Source organism: Oncorhynchus clarkii, chromosome 11 (assembly GCF_045791955.1).
Source record: "Oncorhynchus clarkii lewisi isolate Uvic-CL-2024 chromosome 11, UVic_Ocla_1.0, whole genome shotgun sequence".
In the NCBI taxonomy this organism is placed as follows: Eukaryota; Metazoa; Chordata; class Actinopteri; order Salmoniformes; family Salmonidae; genus Oncorhynchus; species Oncorhynchus clarkii.
The window spans coordinates 36,593,881-36,611,307 of record NC_092157.1 but is presented as its reverse complement, the minus strand read 5'-3'; the positions used below and the strand labels follow the sequence as shown (position 1 = coordinate 36,611,307).

The window sequence follows — 17,427 nt, the reverse complement described above, 5'->3', positions numbered from 1 at the left end:
CACTCATTCTCCCCCTGCAGGTGGACCAATGTTTAGATTTTTAATACATTCTAGGGCTGCAAGATGCGAATCTAATGATGATTTGAAAGAAGTTGCATGAAAGGCATGAGCTCTGTTTGGTTTCTTGCACAGGCTGCACATACTTCAGTCTCTCATTCACAATTTGACAAGCACTTGATAATGCCTCGAATTTCCCGGAGGCGTCGCCTTTGTGCGGCCATAACACCCCTAAAAAAAACATACATGCCTTTTGCAGCCAGTGGCCGTTGTACCCTTGGGCTGAATATAATAATTAGAATTCCTTCCACAGGTTGCTTGCTCCGAAGAACCTCTCACTCACATGGCTCCATGACTTAAATCAATTCTTATTAGCCAATGCCCGTTACTTGATTGGGTCCATAGGCATCTCAGCTCCGAAGTAGGCTACAAGTGAAGACAGACAAGTCAGGGACGCAACTGCGGGCCTCCTTATCCAATTCCGAGGTGTATATTGAAGATATTGGAAGAACTGTCCACATTTACTTTGTCAGCAGACAAGATGAGAAGGCCTAACAAACAGCAAAAACTGTTGTCAATCTAATATGTCAATCTACAATCTCTCATAATACAAAGGTTGATCTATTTTACTGGTCAACTTGTAGTTCTGTGCGAGAAAGAAATATTCCAAACAGTCTGGGACAGTTGAGGGATGCAATAGATCCCAAATTAATACAACCACTCGCATCAAATTTATTTTTTTTAGAGCAGGCTGATGCAACAGATCAGAATGTTGTAAACATAGGCTATTTCTTTACATTATAAGCGCAGCAATGCGCACATTGAAGTAGACAATGAGCGCGATTGTTCTAAAATGCAAACAATTAGCGGGAAAACACCCTTCTCAAAAGTGACAGCAAATGCAATTATGCATGTAATGCTTTATTATAAAAGATGCATATTTATGGTGAAACTTCTTCCCCAAACTTGAAACCTAACTCATAGTCTACACTCCTTGTAAAGAAGATTCATTTGGGGAGGCAGGGTAGCCTAGTGGTTAGAGCGTTGGACTCGTAACCGAAAGATTGTTCAAATCCCCGAGCTGACAAGGTACACATCTGTCGTTCTGCCCCTGAACAAGGCAGTTAACCCACTGTTCCTGGGCCGTCATTGAAAATAAGAATTTGTTCTTAACTGACTAGTTAAATAAAGGTTTAAAAAAATAAAAAAAGTGGTTAATTTTAAGTTATTAGTTGTGATACAACCCTTATCAAAACAAATAGGTCTATGGGCTAGGCTACACGAGGTGTGCAAATGATTTTATTAATTTTTTAAAAATCGCAACGAAATGACATTTTTGGCCGATACCAAAAATATATTTTCCTTGCCAAAAAAACGATGCCGATAACGGATATTTCAAATTTTAGAGGCCTTTCAAGCATTCTAATACAGTTAAATAATACACACACACACACACGCGCAGCTGTCGAAGGCACTGCATCTCAGTGCAAAAGGCGTCACTACACTCCCTGGTTCGAATCCAGGCTGTATCACATCTGGCCGCGAATGGGAGTCCCTTTATGGCGGCGCAAAATTGACCCAGCATTGAAATCACACTGGATGTATTATACATTAGAATTGCTTTGGGGGCATACTTATTTCACTGTACAGCCTTACCTATGGAATGTGGCTCAATGGCAGTCTACTCCGTGACACCCAGAGAACGTTAACATCATAGCTCTTATTGCGGGACTCTGAAACAACTGAATTGAGCTACATTTATTGTCAACCTAAGTGTATTGAACACTATTCCAGAGGGAAAACAATACTGCGTGGGATGTTGGAGTATCATAACTCAGAGGAGGACGTTGGGGAAAAAATATATTGGGTATGGAGTAGACTGATACCCCATTTCATTGATCCCCAATCCTTCGGTAAAGCTGTACAGTGCAATATGAATGTCAACACACACATTAGGCTAGGACAAGAGCTACAACGCTAATATTTGCGTAAACTCTTCACAGTTGTGATCTGTGGGTGTCACCGAGTAGACTGATACCCCATTTCATTGCTTCACATTCCAATCTTGTTTAACATGATCTAGTCAAAATATGGCATGATTCCACCAATTGTAACCTTCTGCATCACTTTCAAAAGAGGTACTTTTATTTTGAAGGCAAACCACAAATTCCACTATTGTGCCTAGCTTCACAACATATAACCCGATCCGGCTGAGCTTCACTCGGCAGGTGAAGCTAGCTGGCTACTTATAACGTTAGCTTTGGGCAACAGGGTTAAGCTAATTATTTTCAATAGGCAAACAAGTGGCTACCTAGCTAATGTTAGCTTTGGGCAACAGGGTTAAGCTAATTATTTTCAATAGGCAAACAACAAGTGGCTACCTAGCTAGTATTCCTAAATCATTGCTAATAATAATAATAATAATAATAATAATAATAATAATAATAAATGACTACAGTTTCTACTGGTCATTGTTTTCAGGCTGGTTGTATTGGTGCTAGCTAGGTACCAAGCTAAAGCTAGCTAGCTAGCTAGCTACCCCAGAAGTTGCGGTCTATCAAATAATGCTTTATTACTAACGTGGAATTGTAAACACATCGTTAGTGGCCGGTGTCTGCAGACTTTTTTGTACAGCTTTGACAGTGCTAGTGATCGTAGTGGTGGCGCCTGGCTTGCACGTGCAAATTCAGAACACACAACATTCTATAAATTAACTGTTATTTGACATGTCAAATTAAAAGTTAATTTAACGTGTCAAATAGTGTTTTCTGACATGCATCTTTTTTGACACGCAAAGACCCAAACAGCGTTCCATAGTATGTCGTGAAGCTAATAGCAGTGACGCTATTACTGTGCAACTCCGGTAGGGCAACATCTGAAAAATAGCGCACTTGGTAGTGTGTACAGGTGCTCGACCAGTCGCTAAAGCTAACATCACCCACGACAGAGAACATTTGACTGTCAAGGGCAATGAATTCCATTATCGTGACGTTAATGGATTTCGCCGTTGAGTTGTCTCACTGAAATCTTCTTACTCTTTCAAATGACTGCTCGACTTGACTGCTCGAGCCACACAGCAGACATTGTGGGCTAAGTTAGGAATACTGTGTTGCACGTGTAGGGAAAACATTTACGTGGCGTCATTACGTCATGTACCCATGTTATTCAGGTATGCACGTCAGCTTTGACATCGGTTTTGCACATCGGCTTTAAACTAGACATCGGGCCGATACCGATGTTGGCATTTTTAGCTAATATCATCCGATTCCGATAGGTTCACCGATATATTGTGCATCCCTTTAAAAAAAGTCATGCACGGTTTCTTGCCTTACTACACACAATCTGGGCATCATTCACAAGTGACAATATACAGTTGAAGTCAGAAGTTTACATACACCTTAGCCAAATACATTTAAACTCAGTATCACAATTCCTGACATTGAAATCCTAGTAAAAACTCCCCATCTTAGGTCAGTATCACCACTTTATTTTAAGAACGTGAAATGTCAGAATAGTTGAGAGAATGATTTATTTCAGTTTATTTATTTCATCACATTCCCAGTGGGTCAGAAGTTTACATACACTCAATTAGTATTTGGTAGCATTGCCTGTAAATTGTTTAACATGGGTCAAATGTTTTGGGTAGCGTTCCACAAGCTTCCCACAATAAGTTGGGTGAATTTTGGCCCATTCCTCCTGATAGAGCTGGTGTAACGGAGTCAGTTTTGTTGGCCTCCTTGCTCACACACACTTGTTCAGTTCTGCTCACAAGTGTCTACATAGCCAGGGGCTAAAAAAATAACTTGGTTATATTTGTGGCGCTTGCCCCGCTGCAAGTCCCCGCCTCTCCCATCTCCTCATTGTTTTCAGGAGCATATACCCACGTAGGTGATTGAAAGATGAACTGAGGTCCACACTCCAATGCAGTTGTTATTGGTTATGTAACTTAAAGTTGGTTGCCAACTGCCAAAGAAGACAAAGCCTGAAGGAGGGGAGATTGTGGATTAATTAGTAAACAGAGTTTGCTAGAAACAGATTAAAGGTTAGAGGACCTTGTGCATTTCAGGTAAAATAACAACCCAATGTTTATATCCCAGGACAAATTAGCTAGCATCAGCAAGCTAGCAAGCTACATTTCCATAAATGTTTAGCTTCATTGGGATAGGGGGCAGCATTTTCACTTTTGTTTGAAAAGCATTCCCAGAGTAAACTGCCTCCTACTCAGTCCCAGATGCTAATATATGCATATTATTAGTAGTATTGGATAGAAAACACTCTGAAGTTTCTAAAACTGTTTGAATGATGTCTGTGAGTATAACAGAACTCATATGGCAGGCAAAAACCTGAGAAAAATCCAAACAGTAAGTGGGAAATCTGAGGTTTGTAGTTTTTCAACTCAGCCCCTATTGAAGATACAGTGGGATATTGGTTATGTTGCACTTCCTAAGGCTTCAAACTAGATTGTTTGATGCTTCTACTATGAAGCGGGGCTGAATGAGAGGGGAATGAGTCAGAGGTCTGCCAGCAGCCATGAGCTCAGTCACAAGCATTCACATGAGAGGTAGCTCCCGTTCCATTGCTTTTCTACAGACCATGGAATTCTCCGGTTGGAACATTAATGATAAAAACATCCTAAAGATTGATTCTATACATCGTTTGATATGTTTCTATGACCAGTAATATAACTTTTTGGAGTTTTCGGCCGACCTTTCCGCTGGAAGTTGCACGTGAGTTTCGATTTGTTTACCAAACGCCCTAACAAAAGGAGGTATATGGACGTAAATGATGAACTTTAGCGAACAAATCAAACATTTATTGTGGAACTGGGATTCTTGGGAGTGCATTCTGATGAAGATCATCAAAGGTAAGTGAATATTTATAATGCTATTTCTGACTAATGTTGACTGCGCAACATGGCGGATATTTATTTTGGTTGGTTTGGGCTCTGAGCTCCATACTCAGATTATTGCATGGTATGCTTTTTCCGTAAAGTGTTTTTGAAATCTGACACAGTGGTTGCATTAAGGAGAAGTTTATCTAAAGTTCCATGCATTACACTTGTATTTTCATCAACATTTATAATGAGTATTTCTGTAAATTGATGTGGCTCTCTGCAAAATCACTGCATGTTTTGGAACTACTGAACATAACACGCCAATGTAAAGTTAGATTTTTGGATATAAATATGCACTTTATCGAACAAAACATACATGTATTGTGTAACATGAAGTCCAATGAGTGTCATCTGATGGAGATCAAAGGTTAGTGCTTTTTGTGACTCCTCTCTTTGGCTGGAAAAATGGCTGGGTTTTTCTGTGACTTGGTGGTGACCTAACAATCGTTTGTGGAGCTTTCGCTGTAAAGCATTTTTGAAATCATACACGGTGGCTGGATTAACGAGAATTTTATCTTTAAAATGGTGCCCAATACTTGTATGTTTGAGAAATTTCATTTATGAGATTTCTGTTGATTTTTTATTTGGCGCCCTGCAATTTCATTGACTGTTAGCGGAACCCCGTTCCCAGACAGGTTAATGCTTTTCGACCTGTCCCCAAATTAATGTAGTTGGTTCAGAGCTCGTTTTGATATTTCAACCTGCGTGTCCCGATTGAGTCTGGTGTGAGCAAAATCAACATGCGTACGCGAGCGCTCTGGTCAGCATGTTAGGTGTAACATCAAAGTCTGGTACAATCATTGTGCTACATAATATGCATTTATAATGAGTTTTTGTACCCATTTCAAGATACTTGGTCGCAAAGATTAAACCACTGATTGCACGAGGGAATCAGGTGCTGGTGCATGCTGTATGACCTACTCTGAATAATGTTTCCTAATATATTCCTGTTCAAGAGAACACCAACAGAACGCTTGACACTTAATTCCTTTTTTAGTTCCAGATGGTCTACACAATGGCTTCAGTTTAGAGAACTTGGCGTGAGTTAAACATTGCGTCTGTGCGTCTTTGTTGAAGAAGAGATGCAGTTTTTTCAAACAGCTAGAGCTGAAGAAACGTATGCATCCCTAATGGCACCTCATTCCATTTATAGTGCACTACTTTTGACCAAGACCTATAGAGCCCTGGGAAAAAGTAGAGCATTATGAAGGGAATAGGGTGCAATTTCAGGACTCATCCCGGTTTACTTTAAGCCATTGAAGTGTCACCGTTTGAAACAATGTCTGTCTCGTCAAAAGCACCCTGGTTTCCATGGCAATGGTGATCAAAGTCACGACACGCTTTACTGAACCCGGGGCATAATCATATGAATGACCTTGTTTACAAGAGAGGCCCTTAAGAGGTAGCCTGGCTTTTAACTTATTACAATCAACTAGAGTGATTAGGCCTTGCCAAGTGGTGTTTGGAAATTGTGGGCTGGAGAGTGAATGTTTTGTCCACAAATGTTTATTCTCCAAATCATAAGTGGACTTCAATAGGGACAAGGAAAGACAATGACATCAGGCTGTGTATGTATCAAGCATCTCAGAGTAGGAGAGATTATTTCAGTTTTGCCTTTTAGATAACAATGAATAAGATTACATGAACATGGGACCTGATCCTAGATCAGCACTTCTACTCAGAAGCTTGATACATACAGATTCAGAAATATGAGAATAATTCCACGTACCAGGTATCTTTAAGGTCAACAAGCCAATTGCATTGTGACTAGACAACTTCTCTTAATGACATGTCACACAGTTGTGGACATATTTAATCTCTCCCTATCCCAGTCTGCTGTCCCCATATGCTTTAAAATGGGCACCATTGTTCCTGTACCCAAGAATGCAAAGGTAACTGAACTAAATGACTATCGCCCCTTAGCACTCACTTCTGTCATCATGTAGTGCTTTGAGAGAATAGTCAAGGATCATATCACCTCCACCTTGACCATCACACTAGACCCACTTCAATTTGCTTACCACCCCAATAGGTCCACAGATGACGCAATCACCATCACACTGCCCTATTCCATCTGGACAGGAGGAATACCTATGTAAGAATGCTGTTCATTGAATGTTGAGCTATAGTCAACACCATTAGTACCCTCCAAACTCGAGGCCCTGGGTCTGAACCCCGCCCTGTGTAATTGGGTCTTGGACTTCCAGACGGGCCGCTCCCAGGTTGTGAAGGTAGGAACAACTTCTCCACTTCGCTGATCCTCAACACTGGGGCCCCACAAGGGTGTGTGCTCAGTCCCCTCTTGTACTCACTGTCCACCAATGACTGCGTGGCCAAACAACTCCAACTCAATCAGTTGCAGACGACACAACAGTAGTAGGCTTGATTACCAACGACGAGACAGCCTACAGGGAGGAGGTGAGGCCTCGGAGTGTGGTGTCAGGAAATAACCTCTCAATCAACACCTACAGCACCCGATGTCACAGGAAGGCCAAAAAGATCAAGGACAACAACCACCCGAGCCACCGCTTGTTCACCCCGCTACCATCCAGAAGGTGGTCAGTACAGGTGCATCAAAGCTGGGATCGAGAGACGGAAAAACAGCTTCTATCTCTAGGCCATCAGATTGTAAAATAGCAATCACTAGCACAGAGAGGCTGCTACCGATATAGACTAGAAGCCATTGGCCACTCTAAAAAAACAAACACAAGTGACTTTATTAATGTTACTTTAAATAGGTTTATATACCTTGCATTACTCATTTCACATACTGTATTCTATACTATCTATTGCATCTTAGCCTATGTTGTCCTAAATTGCTCATCCATATATTTATATATTGTTATTCCATTCCTTTACTTAGATTTTGGTGTATTAGGTATTTGTTGTTAAATTGTTAGATATTACTTGTTAGATATTGCTGCACTGTCAGATCTAGAAGCACAAGCATTTCACTACACTCGCAATAACATCTGCTAAAACAAGCCTGCTAAACACGTGTATGACAGGATGGCTGACATGTTACGTGCTCCTAACCAACTGTGATATTATGTTAGTTAGCAACTTATTTTGTACATAATGTTGCTGCTACTGTCTCTTATGACCGAAAATAACTTCTGGACATCAGAACAGCGATTACGCACCTCAAACTGGAAGCTTTTTCCCTTAACGAATCCAACATGAGGATATACTGCTTTCTCGGGAACAGCCCCAAATCTCCGTCATTTGCGTGAAGAAAAGGCAGAGAAAAAGGGGGCCTAGGTCAGGCTGCCTTCTGAGAATTTGTAGGCGAGTGAGTAAACACCCACTGCTATCCATTCTCTTGGCCAACGTGCAATGGAAAATAAAATAGATGACCTATGATCAAGATTATCCTACCAACGGGACATTAAAAACTGTAAAATCTTATGTTTCACAGAGTTGTGGCTGATCGACAAAAAGGATAATATAGAGCTGGCAGGATTTTTTTGCACTGGCAGGACAGAGAAGCTGTGTCTGGTTGTCAAGGGGTGGGGGTGTGTGCATTTGTCAATAACAGCTGGTGCGCAATGTCTAATATTAAAGAAGTCTTGAGGTATTGCTCACCTGAGGCAGAGTACCTTATGATAAGCTGTAGACTGCACTACTTACCAACAGAGTTCTCATCTATATTATTCCTAGCCGTGTATTTATCACCAGAAACCGATGCTGGCACTAAGACCGCACTCAACCAACTGTTTAAGGCTATTAGCAAACAAGAATATGCATATCCAGAAGCGGCGCTCCTAGTAGCCAGGGACTTTAATGCAGGCAAACAAATCAATTCCGCCTCATTTCTACCAGCATGTCACGTGTAACAAGAGGGGAAAAAAAAAAAAAAAAAAAAAAAAAAAAAAAAAACACACCTCACCCATTTGGCAAAACTGACCATAACTCTATTCTCCTGATTCTTGCTTACAAGCAAAAACTATAGCAGGAAGTACCAGTGATTCGCTCAATACGGAAGTGGTCAGATGACGAGGATGCTACGCTACAGGACTGTTTTGCTAGCACAGACTGGAAAATGTTCCAGGATTCATCCAATGGCATTGAGGAGTATACCACCTCAGTGCATTGACGACGTCGTCCCCACAGTGACCGTACGTACATATCCCAACCAGAAGCCGTGGATTAGACAATATCTGCATCAAGCTAAAGGCTAGAGCTGCAGCTTTCAAGGAGCGGGACACTAATCCGGACGCTTATAAGAAATCCCGCCATGACCTCAGACGACCATCAAACAAGCAAAGTGTCAATACAGGATTAAGATTGAATCCTACTACACTGCCTCTGGCGCTTGTCGGATGTGGCAGTGCAAAAGAAAACCCAGACGCGAGCCTAACAGACGAGCTAAATGCCTTTTATGCTCACTTTGAGGCAAGCAACACTGAAGCATGCATGAGAGCACTAGCGGTTCTGGACAACTGTGATAACGCTCTCGGTAGCCAATGTAAGCAAGACCTTTAAACAGGTCAACATTCACAAAGCCGCGGGCCAGACTGATTACCAGAACTTGTACTTAAAGCATGCGCTTAACCAACTGTCAAGTGTCTTTACTGAAATGTTCAACCTCCCTGACCGAGTCTGTAATACCTACATGTTTCAAGCAGATCATCATAGTCCCTGTGCCCAAGGAAGCGAAGGTAACCTGCCTAAATGATTACCGCCCCGTAGCACTCACTTCGGTATCCATGAAGTGCTTTGAAAGGCTGGTCATGGCCCACATCAACAGCATCCTCCCGGACACCCTAGACCCACTCCAATTTGCATACCTCCGCAACAGATCCACAGATGACGCAATGTCAACCGCACTCCACACTGCCCTTTCCCACCTGGACAAAAGGAACACCTATTTGAGAATATGGTTCATTGACTACAGCGCAGCATTCAACACCATAGTGCCCACGAAGCTCATCACTAAGCTAAGGACCCTGGAACGAAACACCTCCCTCTGCAACTGGATCCTGGACTTCCTGACGGGCCACCCCCATGTGGTAAGGGTAGGCAACATCAGGTCTGCCACGCTGATCCTCAACACTGGGGCCCCTCAGGGGTGTGTCCCCTCCTGTACTCCTGCTTCACAACTCCATCATTAAGTTTGCTGACGACACAACAGTGGTAGGCCTGATCACTGACAATGACGAGACAGCGTATAGGGAGGAGGTCAGAGACCTGGCAGTGCGGTGCCAGGATAACTACCTCTCCCTCAATGTGAGCAAGACAAAGGAGCTGATTGTGGATGACAGGAAAAGATGGGCTAAACAGGCACTCATTAACATCGACGGGGCTGTCGTGGAGCGGGTCGAGAGTTAAGTTCCTTGGTGTCCACATCAACAAATTATCATCATGGTCCAAACACACCAAGACAGTTGTGAAGAGGGCACGACAACACCTTTTCCCCCTCAGGAGACTGAAAAGACTTGGCATGGGTCCCCAGATCCTCAAAAAGTTATACAGCTGCACCAGAGAGCATCCTGACCTGTTGCATCACCGCCTGGTATGGCAACTGCTTGGCATCTGACCGTAAAGCAGTACAGAGGGTAGTGCGTATGACCCAGCACATCACTGGGGCCAAGCTTCCTGCCATCTAGGACCTAAATACTAGGCAGTGTCAGAGGAAGGCCCCCAAAAAATTGAGACTCCAGTCACCCAAGTCATAGACTGTTCTCTCTGCTACCGCACGGCAAGCAGTACCGGAGGGCCAAGTCTAGGACCAAAAGGATCCTGAACAGTTTCAACCCAGTTTCAACCCCCAAGCCATAAGACTGCTGAACAATTAATCAAATGGCCACAGGACTATTTACATTCACACTCTTTGGTAAATATTTTCTTAACTCTTTCTTGAACTGCACTGTTGGTTAAGGGCTTCGGCGCATGTGACAAATAGTTTGATTTGAATAAAATTTGATACGAGGCGAACAACTAGGTCAAGCTGCCTCATAAAAAAAAACCTTGATGTAGTTAAATATTACTTTCTTAGACTGCGTCCAAAAGGGCACCCTATTCCCTCTATAGTGCACTTAGTTGTGTGCTATGTAGGGAATAGGATGCCATTTGAGATGCACTCTTAATAAATCTAGACCCCTGCTGAGTAATAGTTATTTTTTCCCACTGTTGATCAAAGTACATGGAACACACAACCATGGGAAACGGCTTATGCACCCCGAGGCACGAGACTAATAACCATTATGATAATATGATCATAGTAATAATATAAATATTACATAGCGAAGAACAGAAATTACAGCAATCACAATGAAAGGAAATCCATGTGGAGCCAAATTGGGGCACTGGAAAGGCCTATACTAGGCATTTCTTCAGGGATCTGATTTTCAGCCTGACAGTCTGAGGACAGACGCTGGGAGACGAGAAGCAAGTACAGGGAGTGAATATTTAATAAATAACAGACATGAAACAAAACACGGACAGGTGAGTCCAATGAAGCACGTAATGATGGTGACAGGTTTGCGTGATGTGGGGCAGCCTGGCACCCTCAAACGCCAGAGGGGGGATGTGGGAGCAGGCATGACACAATCAGCCTACAAGAGATTTGAATAAGGGAAATGGATACCCTTAAGAGTGATACAGTAGATAGCAATTGAGCCTGGCGGCGAGGTTGTTACCACAGTAACATAACCTTAAGAAATATGTTAAGTCTATTAAGTGGCAATAGAGGTGGATGAGGAGGAAACCCTTTACACAAGTGAGCAAGTGAGAAGATGTCTCCATTTCCTGCTTGAGGCTTGGTCATCTCGCTCGGTGGCCTCCGTTGCAGCCTTCTGCACTCTTTCCCTCGCGGAGCAGCACTGAGGGGAAAAAAAATCTCTGTGAAGTCATCACCTTCTCTAATCTATGTTTAGTCAAGTCACCAAAATGTATGCATACAAGGACTGGGAGAAGCTGGTAAAAAAAAAAACAGGAAGGAGGTAAGTGGCAAAGACTGCTACAGTGTGAAGGCCTGTGATACGTCATAACAGCTGATTGGTTAGAAATTGAATAAATTAATTTGAGGGATTTTCCCCCACTTCTAAGGAACAAGACGACTCAAACATATAATAACAAGAAAAGCCTACATGACAAAGCCTACAAGCCTACATCTTGCACATGCAATCAATCATTGAGAGCTGTCAACCTTTCAAAATGAAATATGGCACTGTGTTGCAAATGATCTAAAATAGCAGTTCCAGTTGACAGGTGACTCAAGAGTAGGTATTTACAACTTCAGGCCACCAGTGGCAGAGTTCAACTACTGTACAAATCCTTCATGTTCCATGAAATAACTTAATACTGCATGATGTAAGGAGCAATGAAGGTTACCCAGTAAGCTTTCCAATTCTTCAGACATGGAATCAAGTAGGGATAACATCTGCACTGTGTCCACTTAAACTATTGTTCTGGTCAAAATCTTTGTACCTGCTCTGAAAACAAGTCTGCACTAGAGTCAATTAAAAAGGGCAAGTTTCTCAGTTTTGAAATAACTGCAGTCAATACCCATTATATTTCATAAGAGTTTTACCTCCTAGGTCTGTAGGACCTGCACAGCATGACCCCTCTGAGAAATTATAGAACTTGGGACACGCATTGTACAGTAAGCTATAAGACTACGCTTATAACAAAGCCAAGTCTAACAGCTGCTCAGTTAAGAGTGGTTATTGCAGTAGTAGTGAAATCTACAAATAATATAACATGAAGAGTATCGTTCAAGTCTATAAAAAGCTTTTTGTAGGCTTGATCCACAAGACAAGCCCAAAACTTGAAAGCCTCAATTCAAGTGTTGTAGATAAAATGTGTTTCAGTGGCAGAGACAATTTTAGGCCTTTCAATTGTGTGGCATACAAGTATGGACCACAGATTACACTGACATACGGTGCACACGGAAAGTATTCAGACCGCTTGACTTTTTCCACATTGTTACGTTACAGCCTTATTCTAAAATGTGTTCAATTGTTTTTTCCCTTATCAATTCCATACTCCCGTATGGACTCGGGAGTCCATATGGGAGTTGCAGCGATGGGACAAGACTGTAACTACCAATTGGATACTTCAAAATTGGGTTGGGAAAAATAGGGTAAAATAAGATTTAAAAAGTATTAAAACTGAAATATCACATTTTACATAAGTATTCAGACCTTTTACCAAGTACTTTGTTGAAGCACATTTGTCAGCAATTACAGCCTCGAGTATGACGCTACAAGCTTGGCACACATGTTTTTGTGGAGTTCCTCATTGTTCTCCACAAATCCTCTCAAGCTCTGTCAGGTTGGGTGGGGAGTGTCACTGCACAGCTATTTTCAGGTCTCTCCAGAGATGTTCGATCGGGTACAAGTCTGTGCTCTGGCTGGGCCACTCAAGGACATTCAGAGAATTGTCCTGAAGCCGGACTTGCTCTGGACTCGTTTCCCAGTCCCTGCCGCTGAAAAACATCCCCACAGCACGATGCTGCCAACACCATGCTTCAACGTAGACGGTGCCAGGTTTCCTACAGACGTGATGCTTGATATTCAGGCCAAATGAGTTTCATCTTGGTTTCATCAGACCAGAGAATATTGTTTATCATTGTCCGAGTCCTTTAGGTGTCTTTTGGCAAAGTCCAAGCGGGCTGTCATGTGGCTTTTACTGAGGAGTGGCTTCCGTCTGGCCACTCCACCATAAAGGCCTGATTGGTGGAGTGCTGCAGATGGGAAACCTTCCAGAAGGACAACCATCTCCACAGAGGAACTCTGTGAGAGTGACCATCGGGTTCTTGGTCACCTCCCTGACCAAGGCCCTTCTCCCCTGATTGCTCAGTTTGGCCGGGCGGCCAGCCAGCTCTAGGAAGAGTCTTGGTGGTTCCAAATTTCTTCCATTTAAGAATGGAGGCCACTGTGTTTTTGGGGACCTTCAATGCTGCAGACATTTTTTGGTACCCTTCCCCAGATCTGTGCCTTGTCACAATCCCGTCTCAGAGCTCTACGACAATTCACTCAACCCCATGGCTTGGTTTTGCTCTGACATGCACAGTCAACTGTGGGACCTTATAAAGACAGGTCTGTGACCAATCAATAGAACGTACCACAGGTGGACTCCAATCAAGTTGTAGAAACATCTCAAGGATGATCAATAGACCTAAGATCAATTTCGAGTCTCATATTAAAGGGTCTGAATACTATTGTAAATAAGTTATTATTTATACAATTTGGAAAAATGTCAATATTGGGTATTTGTCATGATTGCTTTATAAAGGTAGTATGTGTAGACGGATTAAATAAAATACAAATCATCAATTTTAGAATAAGGCCGAAACGAAATGTGGAAAAAGTTAAGGGGTCTGAATACTTTCCAAACGCGCTGTACTTCAATCAAAAGACTGCATTTCAGGAAAAGCCGTTTCAATTAGAAATAAAACCTACAGATAAAAATGCCATTCCAGAAATACACAATTATAATGTGGAAACCTCAATGACAAAATCAACAGCACACAGTGTGTTGTAAAATCTGTGAATTCAATGTAAATGTTTTTTTTTTAAATGTATAAACTGCCTTGATTTTGTTGGACCCCAGGAAGAGTAGCTGCTGCTTTGGCAGCAGCTTATGGGGAACCATAATAAATAAATAAAGTATAGGTTACTTAAGATTTGATGTAGCCTATGCTCAAGCTTTATTAGCGTAGGCGACTCCTGTTTCAAGGACAGGGTTTATCTTTCTCAAAACAACTTGTTTTAAGATAGGGCTTTACAGGGTTAGCCTATAAGATGCGGCTATCACTTCTGCTCAAGTTTGAGCTGTCCCTCAGATAAAACTTTGTGTAAATATTTGTATGAACATAACAAGACTCAACAAATGAGACAAACTGAACAAGTTCCACAGACATATAACAGAAATTGAATATTGTGTCCCTAAACAAAGAGGGAGGGGGGTCAAAATCAAAAGTCAGTCAGTATCTGGTGTGGCCACCAGCTGCATTAAGTACTGCAGTGCATCTCCTCATGGACTGCACCATATTTGCCTGTTCTTGCTTTGAGATGTTACCCCACTCTTCCACCAAGGCACCTGCAAGTTCCCGGACATTTCTGGGAGGAATGGCCCTAGCCCTCACCCTCTGATCCAACAGGTCCCAGACGTGCTCAATGGGATTGAAATCCATGCTCTTCGCTGGCCATGGCTTTACACTGACATTCCGGTCTTGCTGGAAATCACACACAGAATGAGCAGTATGGCATTGTCATGCTGGAGGGTTGATTGCCTGCAATGGCAACAAGCTCAGTCCGATGATGCTGTGACACACCGCCCCAGACCATGACGGCCCCCCACCTCGATCCCGCTCCAGAGTACAGGCCTCGGTGTAAACGCTCATTCCTTCAACGATAAACGCAAATCCGACCATCACCCCTGGTGAGACAAAACCGCGACTCGTCAGTGAAGAGCACTTTTTGCTAGTCCTGTCTGGTCCAGCGACAGCGAGTTTGTGCCCATAGGCAACGTTGTTGCCGGTGATTTAAGTCAGGTCCTCACCAGACAACAGGCCTACAAGCCCTCAGTCCAGCCTCTCGCGGACAGTCTGAGCACTGATGTGCGTTCCTGGTGCAACTCGGGCAGTTGTTGCCATCCTGTACCTGTCCCGCAGGTGTGATGTTCGGCTGTAGCAATCAAATCAAATTTATTTATATAGCCCTTCATATATCAGCTGATATCTCAAAGTGCTGTACAGAAACCCAGCATAAAATCATGTGCAGGTGTTGTTACACGTGGTCTGCCACTGCGAGGACGATCAGCTGTCCGTCCTGTCTCCCTGTAGCACTGTCTTCGGCGTCTCACAGTACGGACATTGAAATGTATTGCCCTGGCCACATCTGCAGTCCTCATGCCTCCTTGCAGCATGCCTAAGGCATGTTCATGCAGATGAGCAGGGACCCTGGGCATCTTTCTTTTGGTGTTTTTCAGAGTCAGTAGAAAGGCCTCTTTAGTGTCCTAAGTTTTCATAACTGTGACATAATTGCCTACTAAGCTGTTAGTGTCTTAACGACCGTTCCACAGGTGCATGTTCATTAATTGTTTATGGTTCATTGAACAAGCATGGGAAAGTGTTTACAATGAAGATCTGAAGTTATTTGGATTTTTACAAATGATCTTTGAAAGACAGGGTTGTTTCTTTTTTTGCTGAGTTCAAACAAATGCCATGTTCCCTCAGATACTAACCAGTGCTGTAGCCTATTCCTAGTTAGCCTGGGTACCAGCCTCTAGCTAATCCCCTTTCATGTGCTAAAAAGATTGGCGTTTCTGCATAATACAAATATGAACAAAAGCGTGGTTTTGACTGCTCCTACAGTTTTGCCGGCCCAGATTTCCACATAGAAAAGACAGATTTGAAAATTCCTAAAACAATTTAGTCATCACCTTTGTGCTCAAAACATCCATTGAATTATTGAAATAGTTGCTGTGGATTTTTTATTTATTTTTAAAATCACTCACAGCCAAAGATAACATTTCTATTCATCCAATGTCTGCCGTGTTTTTGGATGATGTGACGACATCGTCGCTGCTCGAACTGAGCTATAGGCTGCTCCCTGTGTGCACTGAGTGCTAGTGCGCATGTGATGTTAAAAACAACAGTCGGACATCTTGGACCCAGTGTCCAGTTCTTATTATACCTCATTGGTCCAAACGAAACTAGCCTGTCAAAAGTCGCTAGATCACATCTAAATTCTCATAGTAAATACATACATACGTGGCAGTTTGGTAGGCTACTAATGAGAATCAGCAGCAATCAGAGCTTGGAGAAGCCTAATTACCGGAACTAAACAGCCACATGGAATTTGACTGCCTTCGTGACTCTTTTGCCCTCAGAACAGCCTCAATTCATCAGGGCATGGACTCAACAAGCTGGCCCATGTCGACCCAATTGTGTCAAGATGGTCAAATGAAAAAATCAAATGAAAACAGAGAAAATCGGACAAGTTAGGTATGAAAACGCCCAAGTCACCACTGAGGCTGTAGAGAGAAGGACAAATTAAATTAAATCTATACTGTACCTTTGTCTGCTTACTGCAGGGGAGCCACCGCTGACATCGTGATGCATCTGAATGCCGCTGTGAGGGGGGGACCAGGAACCAGACAAAGTGAAAGAAAGAAAAAAGAGGAATAGAAATAAAGTTGCAATTACAGCACCATTACTGGTTGTGTTGTAGTTATCCCAGATGCTCTCTCTCACACTAGCAGGTACAGACTGACAACAGCAGCCTTCCTCATCAAGATAATGTTTCCTCCTGGAGCTGACAAGTAGCCATGTGACCGGAGTCAGTGACTCGACAATGAGTCAGAGACTTGACACACACACACACACACACATTAACACATTTTTAGGCACAATTGAATACCTTATAGGCCCTAAACTTAGAGGCAATCTGCAGTTCAAACAATAATAAAGTGGTTACCCCGGCCCTGTTTTGGTAAACAGGTGAGGGATGGGGCTGGAGAAATGACCATCTATGATATCAAAAATAAAGTTTTAATCATGTTGAGGCTGTACAGTGTTTGGTTTA

The 17,427-nt window shown here is 42.6% G+C and overlaps 1 protein-coding gene across 1 annotated transcript in view; it reads right to left on the bottom strand.

The window, feature by feature from the left end:
• Window positions 1-17,087, bottom strand: part of LOC139420480 (anion exchange protein 2-like) — a 73,799-nt gene extending 56,712 nt beyond the window's left edge. The window contains exon 1 of the mRNA XM_071170673.1: window positions 16,918-17,087. The gene's annotated coding sequence lies outside the window, so the exon portion shown is untranslated. The remainder of the gene's footprint in view (window positions 1-16,917) is intronic.
• Window positions 17,088-17,427: the final 340 nt, after the last annotated feature.